The 8,062-nt window shown below is 42.9% G+C and overlaps 1 long non-coding RNA gene across 1 annotated transcript; it reads left to right on the top strand.

Annotated features, from left to right (window-relative positions):
* The first annotated feature begins 6,314 nt into the window (after positions 1–6,314).
* Positions 6,315–7,004, top strand: LOC146735844 (uncharacterized). The gene is made up of 2 exons (XR_014931202.1): positions 6,315–6,389; positions 6,523–7,004. It is a non-coding gene; the product is annotated as an uncharacterized LOC146735844 (long non-coding RNA).
* Positions 7,005–8,062: the final 1,058 nt, after the last annotated feature.

The raw sequence follows: 8,062 nt of genomic DNA, 5'->3' as shown, positions 1-8,062 counted from the left end.
ATATAAGTTCACACATATACCACCGCCCTTTAATCTTGGTCACGCATAGGCTCTGTCGTGTCGCCGTCTTTGAGCACATATAAGTTCACACATATACCACCGCCCTTTAGTCTTGGTCACGCATAGGCTCTGTCGTGTCGCCGTCTTTGAGCACATATAAGTTCACACATATACCACCGCCCTTTAATCTTGGTCACGCATAGTCTCTGTCGTGTCGCCGTCTTTGAGCACATATAAGTTCACACATATACCACCGCCCTTTAATCTTGGTCACGCATAGGCTCTGTCGTGTCGCCGTCTTTGAGCACATATAAGTTCACACATATACCACCGCCCTTTAATCTTGGTCACGCATAGGCTCTGTCGTGTCGCCGTCTTTGAGCACATATAAGTTCACAGATATACCACCGCTCTTTAATCTTGGTCACGCATAGGCTCTGTCGTGTCGCCGTCTTTGAGCACATATAAGTTCACACATATACCACCGCCCTTTAATCTTGGTTACGCATAGGCTCTGTCGTGTCGCCGTCTTTGAGCACATATAAGTTCACACATATACCACCGCCCTTTAATCTTGGTCACGCATAGGCTCTGTCGTGTCGCCGTCTTTGAGCACATATAAGTTCACACATATACCACTGCCCTTTAATCTTGGTCACGTATAGGCTCTGTCGTGTCGCCGTCTTTGAGCACATATAGGTTCACACATATACCACCACCCTTTAATCTTGGTCACGCATAGGCTCTGTCGTGTCGCCGTCTTTGAGCACATATAAGTTCACACATATACCACCGCCCTTTAATCTTGGTCACGCATAGGCTCTGTCGTGTCGCCGTCTTTGAACACATATAAGTTCACACATATACCACCGCCCTTTAATCTTGGTCACGCATAGGCTCTGTCGTGTCCACGTCTTTAGGCACATATAAGTTCACACATATACCACCGCCCTTCAATCTTGGTCACACATAGGCTCTGTCGTGTCGCCGTCTTTGAGCACATATAAGTTCACACATATACCACCGCCCTTTAATCGTGGTCACGCATATGCTCTGTCGTGTCGCCGTCTTTGAGCACATATAAGTTCACACATATACCACCACCCTTTAATCTTGGTCACGCATAGGCTCTGTTGTGTCGCCGTTTTTGAGCACATATAAGTTCACACATATACCACTGCCCTTTTATCTTGGTCACGCATAGGTTCTGTTGTGTCGCCGTCTTTGTGCACATATAAGTTCACACATATACCACCGCCCTTTAATCTTGGTCATGCATAGGCTCTGTCGTGTCGCCGTCTTTGAGCACATATAAATTCACACATATACCACCAGCCTTTAATCTTGGTCACGCATAGGCTCTGTCGTGTCGCCGTCTTTGAGCACATATAAGTTCACACATATACCACCACCCTTTAATCTTGGTCACGCATAGGCTCTGTCGTGTCGCTGTCTTTGAGCACATATAAGTTCACACATATACCACCGCCCTTTAATCTTGGTCACGCATAGGCTCTGTCGTGTCGCCGTCTTTGAGCACATATAAATTCACACATATACCACCGCCCTTTTATCTTGGTCACGCATAGGCTCTGTTGTGTCGCCGTCTTTGTGCACATATAAGTTCACACATATACCACCGCCCTTTAATCTTGGTCACGCATAGGCTCTGTCGTGTCGCCGTCTTTGAGCACATATAAATTCACACATATACTACCGCCCTTTAATCTAGGTCACGCATAGGCTCTGTCGTGTCGCCGTCTTTGAGCACATATAAGTTCACACATATACCACTGCCCTTTAATCTTGGTCACGCATAGGCTCTGTCGTGTCGCCGTCTTTGAGCACATATAAATTCACACATATACCACTGCCCTTTTATCTTGGTCACGCATAGGCTCTGTTGTGTTGCCGTCTTTGTGCACATATAAGTTCACACATATACCACCGCCCTTTAATCTTGGTCACGCATAGGCTCTGTCGTGTCGCCGTCTTTGAGCACATATAAGTTCACACATATACCACCGCCCTTTAATCTTGGTCACGCATAGGCTCTGTCGTGTCGCCGTCTTTGAGCACATATAAGTTCACACATATACCACCGCCCTTTAATCTTGGTCACGCATAGGCTCTGTCGTGTCGCTGCCTTTGAGCACATATAAGTTCACACATATACCACCGCCCTTTAATCTTGGTCACGCATAGGCTCTGTCGTGTCCACGTCTTTGAGCACATATAAGTTCACTCATTTACCACCGCCCTTTAATCTTGGTCACGCATAGGCTCTGTCGTGTCGCCGCATTTGAGCACATATAAGTTCACACATATACCACCGCCCTTTAATCGTGGTCACGCATATGCTCTGTCGTGTCCACGTCTTTGAGCACATATAAGTTCACACATATACCAACACCCTTTAATCTTGGTCACACATAGGCTCTGTCGTGTCGCCGTCTTTGAGCACATATAAGTTCACACATATACCACCGCCCTTTAATCTTGGTCACGCATAGGCTCTGTCGTGTCGCCGTCTTTGAGCACATATAAGTTCACACATATACCACCGCCCTTTAATCTTGGTCACGCATAGGCTCTGTCGTGTCGCCGTTTTTGAGCACATATAAGTTCACACATATACCACCGCCCTTTAATCTTGGTCACGCATAGGCTCTGTCGTGTCCACGTCTTTGAGCACATATAAGTTCACACATATACCACCGCCCTTTAATCTTGGTCACGCATAGGCTCTGACGTGTCGCCGCATTTGAGCACATATAAGTTCACACATATACCACCGCCCTTTAATCGTGGTCACGCATAGGCTCTGTCGTGTCGCCGTCTTTGAGCACATATAAGTTCACACGTATACCACCGCCCTTTAATCTTGGTCACGCATAGGCTTTGTCGTGTCGCTGCCTTTGAGCACATATAAATAAGTTCACACATATACCACCGCCCTTTAATCTTGGTCACGCATAGGCTCTGTCGTGTCCACGTCTTTGAGCACATATAAGTTCACACATATACCACCGCCCTTTAATCTTGGTCACGCATAGGCTCTGTCGTGTCGCCGCATTTGAGCACATATAAGTTCACACATATACCACCGCCCTTTAATCGTGGTCACGCATATGCTCTGTCGTGTCGCCGTCTTTGAGCACATATAAGTTCACACATATACCACTGCCCTTTAATCTTGGTCACGCATAGGCTCTGTCGTGTCGCCGTCTTTGAGCACATATAAATTCACACATATACCACCGCCCTTTAATCGTGGTCACGCATATGCTCTGTCGTGTCGCCGTCTTTGAGCACATATAAGTTCACACATATACCACCGCCCTTTAATCTTGGTCACGCATAGGCTCTGTCGTGTCGCCGTCTTTGAGCACATATAAATTCACACATATACCACTGCCCTTTTATCTTGGTCACGCATAGGCTCTGTTGTGTTGCCGTCTTTGTGCACATATAAGTTCACACATATACCACCGCCCTTTAATCTTGGTCACGCATAGGCTCTGTCGTGTCGCCGTCTTTGAGCACATATAAGTTCACACATATACCACCGCCCTTTAATCTTGGTCACGCATAGGCTCTGTCGTGTCGCCGTCGTTGAGCACATATAAGTTCACACATATACCACCGCCCTTTAGTCTTGGTCACGCATAGGCTCTGTCGTGTCGCCGTCTTTGAGCACATATAAGTTCACACATATACCACCGCCCTTTAATCTTGGTCACGCATAGTCTCTGTCGTGTCGCCGTCTTTGAGCACATATAAGTTCACACATATACCACCGCCCTTTAATCTTGGTCACGCATAGGCTCTGTCGTGTCGCCGTCTTTGAGCACATATAAGTTCACACATATACCACCGCCCTTTAATCTTGGTCACGCATAGGCTCTGTCGTGTCGCCGTCTTTGAGCACATATAAGTTCACAGATATACCACCGCTCTTTAATCTTGGTCACGCATAGGCTCTGTCGTGTCGCCGTCTTTGAGCACATATAAGTTCACACATATACCACCGCCCTTTAATCTTGGTTACGCATAGGCTCTGTCGTGTCGCCGTCTTTGAGCACATATAAGTTCACACATATACCACCGCCCTTTAATCTTGGTCACGCATAGGCTCTGTCGTGTCGCCGTCTTTGAGCACATATAAGTTCACACATATACCACTGCCCTTTAATCTTGGTCACGTATAGGCTCTGTCGTGTCGCCGTCTTTGAGCACATATAGGTTCACACATATACCACCACCCTTTAATCTTGGTCACGCATAGGCTCTGTCGTGTCGCCGTCTTTGAGCACATATAAGTTCACACATATACCACCGCCCTTTAATCTTGGTCACGCATAGGCTCTGTCGTGTCGCCGTCTTTGAACACATATAAATTCACACATATACCACCGCCCTTTAATCTTGGTCACGCATAGGCTCTGTCGTGTCGCCGCCTCTGAGCACATACAAGTTCACACAAATACCACCGCCCTTTAATCTTGGTCATGCAAAGTCTCTGTGTTCTATCCCCTCTCCGTCATAATCACTTCTCAATGGGATTCTTTGGTCTTCCATTTTCTCGTTTTACTGCTTCACTTGTACCATTTTCAAAGTAAAGACCCGAAAAGAGAGTCTTTTCAAAGCGGTCTTATTTTTGCTGTGTTGATATAATGTGTGATATATGGCAATGATAGGTCCAATTCATCACATTTTGTACTAGTATGTGTGTTTGTGTTATGTTCAGTGGACCTTAAATTAAGCATTCCCTGCCTAATTTCGTGAAATTGGTTTCAGGAAGTGAGTTTTTATGGAGTTTGGTCTCCATGGCCTGAATTTTAACCAAAAGCCGGTGCCCCCGGGGGGGCACTCTATATGCTGTTACTACCCCATGTGCGTTCCAAATTGAGCGGGAAAGCGGGGTGTTTTTCACCTTCTAAAGCGGGCCCGCCCGGGAAGCAAATGGGCCCCCTTTACAATGCTAATGTCTGCAATAGGCCCCAGAAATAAACTCACAGGCTGCTGCGCCAGCTGTAGGCCCCCTTTTGTAACAACCACTCCTACACACCGCTCTAGGCACCGAATTGGCAGACCCATATCCCCGACCAGGCCGCAAACGTCCACCTGAACTTTCCCACCGGGATATTCCCGCCATTTCCAACACGAGCCTTTGAAGACTTATTGTACTCAAAGAAAGTTGGCAATATTCAGGAATATGTAAGGGTATTTTCATTTCGTTTTAAGAAATGCCTACATTTTGAGTGGGTTACTGATATTTGTTCCTTAGACAAACTGGTTACATATCGGGAATTTAAGGTTACATTGCAGCAATTAAAGATAATCGGAAATCTGCAATCACACGGCGAAACAAGGGTCTTACAGGTACAATAATCACAACTATCGGACGAAACTTGAGCAGTATTTTTACTTTTCAGTCGTGTATAAAACTTCATAAAACAATTATTTATAATTAGCGAAACGAACCATTCAATAATTAAAATCCCGTTATTTTCGACAAATGTTTCATGGTGTTAAATACACGACTGAAAGGTAAATACTCTGGTCAAGTGTCGTCTGACAGTTGTGAATATTGTACGTGTCAGACCCAACGGCAGAGAATCCTCGCAATAGGGGGTAGGATGTTCTCAATATATGTCCTAAATAGGGTGTGTTTATTTTCTTCAATATGTCTGCTTTAGGGGGTACTAAATTTTAGCAAGAACGCACATGGTGTTAGGTTTTAATATCGAGTGACCCCCGGGCCGGTGCCTCGTATATGCATATACCGTACTGTAATTATTACAAGTGCCCTCCCCCCTCTGGTTACTGATTTCGTCCAACAAGAGAGAACAAATGTCTGAACTGACATGTTTACCAGAACGATATTCTTTTCCAAGTTGATTCTATTGTATTCCTACGATTACACTGATTCTGTGTGAAATCACAATGCTAGCCGCAAATAACGTCGGCGTCAATACTCGTTGAGTTACAATACTAGTTTTTATATAATCATTCTAGTAATATTGTAAACATTATTATCGGGAAAATAATCATAATGTTATAACTTAAGTTTACACTCACTCTACGCCTACGCCTAAATCTGCCCAGGCGTCACCGGTAGTAAAACAATTCTACGTGTCGTCAACAGAAAACATAGATAATCACTAATGTATAATCTCTGTCACGCACAGGTTATGATGCTACACATCTGGCCACTCAAGATTATAACAACCGCAAAGTAGAAAAATACAATAGTTGTTCCGGTATCTCGCATTGATGTGTAAGACTGTACACATACTATCTATCAAAAACTAATGGGCACCATGGCTAAATCAAACTTGCCTTTCTTGTGTATGTTTGTCGTGTTTGCTTCATTGATCTGCCAGGTAAGTTTGAGCGAGGTTTTATAACAGGAACATTCTTGTATTGACATAAAGGTTTCTTTTGTAAAATTCTTCGCTGGGTAGATAGAGGTCGATGTATCTTCACTTTATATTACATCTTCTCATATTATCACAGGCAAAGAATGTTCACACAAATGGAGCTGAAGAAAATAAAGAGGGCGCGGCGGAGAGGAACAAAAGAGTTGAGTCTATATATTATATCCTCGCCAAGACATCACCGGGTTAACATGCATAGACATTTCGGGTTTTGAAGTTGACTTTAGAGACGTCTTCTATGTTTGTCAAATTAGATTCATATTTTGTTACTTCAATCTATCGATTTAGAATGAATGACAACTTACTGAAACATTTTTCGTTCTTAGTTGTAGACAATTGAAAACATTTACAGAGCAATTAACCACATTTGAAAGAGTTTGCTGTACGAAAAAAAACTGTCTACCATTTACCTAAATTGGGTATTATACTAACTATTTATTTATTTATTTGTTGCTACCCTTTTAAAGCAGAGGTTCACTTTTACAATCAAGAAAAATATCATATAACAAAATTAATATTAGTAGAATAAAAATAGCATTACAATCTATATTGAGTAGTCAATATAGACACGTCCCAATAATGTCTTACTCATTTGGCCATGTGTTATAATGTGTGCCAGTTGTGTGAACGATTAATTCGAGTGTTATTAAACATTCACGTCAGAGGTACCAAGTTCGGGGAATTCTCTACCTTTCTATCGAACAAAGACACACAGAGAATCGAATTGTGTCACATTTATGCTCAGCCGCGTTGTTACTCTCCCACGGCCGCCTCAAGACTGCGCCTCGTAGAGAGCTTGCCACAACTAACTGAGATCGGTTTTATTCACATTCCAACTGTTAACCAATTACAGAGAAGTTTAAGAGATCGAGACGTGGCCTCCACACATATAGCCAATCACGCAAAGTAGTCAACACGCCACAATGTCAGATTAATTGCCCCCGATGTCGGGACATAACTCTCATACTTATCGGTGTCTCGTTGACTTAACCAACTTCCATAGTAATATTATATCAGCCAGTTGTTCCAATCACTAATTCATTATATATTTCGTTCTTTATGTGAAAAGAAATGAACTTTATAAATTTGAATTTACCAGTTTAAACTCAATCTTATCGATTTTCTAACTACTGCATATGTGTAGGTGAATCAACTGTAGGACTTATATATACATCTTTTCGAATATGTAACGAGGTACTTACACAATGCTATGTCGCAAAGACAGACACTGTAAATTAATGTTATTACACAAATATGAAGCTTTACCTTTTTATTAATTCAGTTTTTATTTTTTATAAGAAAATGTTAAACTTGAGGCAGAAATATTTGCAATGACTACATTGTCAAACGCGACAAGGTGACATATAAGATATACCACATCCTTAATACAGCTTGAAGGCTGACCCCATTTTACATGCAATGATGTACACAGCATGCGAGTACGTTCGCACTAAATCAACTAATATGATAAAAGAATCTACCTTCAAAAACAGTTGTGATTACCCACAATTCTGTATGATTTGTACCAACAGATATATAGAATGTAACAATGTTTCAGTTAATCCCAAAATGAGTGAAGTATTATGAATAAACTGTTCAACTGAGAAAGATTGACAGCT

This window comes from Saccoglossus kowalevskii, chromosome 12 (assembly GCF_978046115.1).
Source record: "Saccoglossus kowalevskii chromosome 12, keSacKowa6.1, whole genome shotgun sequence".
Classification (NCBI taxonomy): Eukaryota; Metazoa; Hemichordata; class Enteropneusta; family Harrimaniidae; genus Saccoglossus; species Saccoglossus kowalevskii.
The sequence above is the reverse complement of the archived record's forward strand: the minus strand, read 5'-3'. Positions and strand labels throughout refer to the sequence as shown.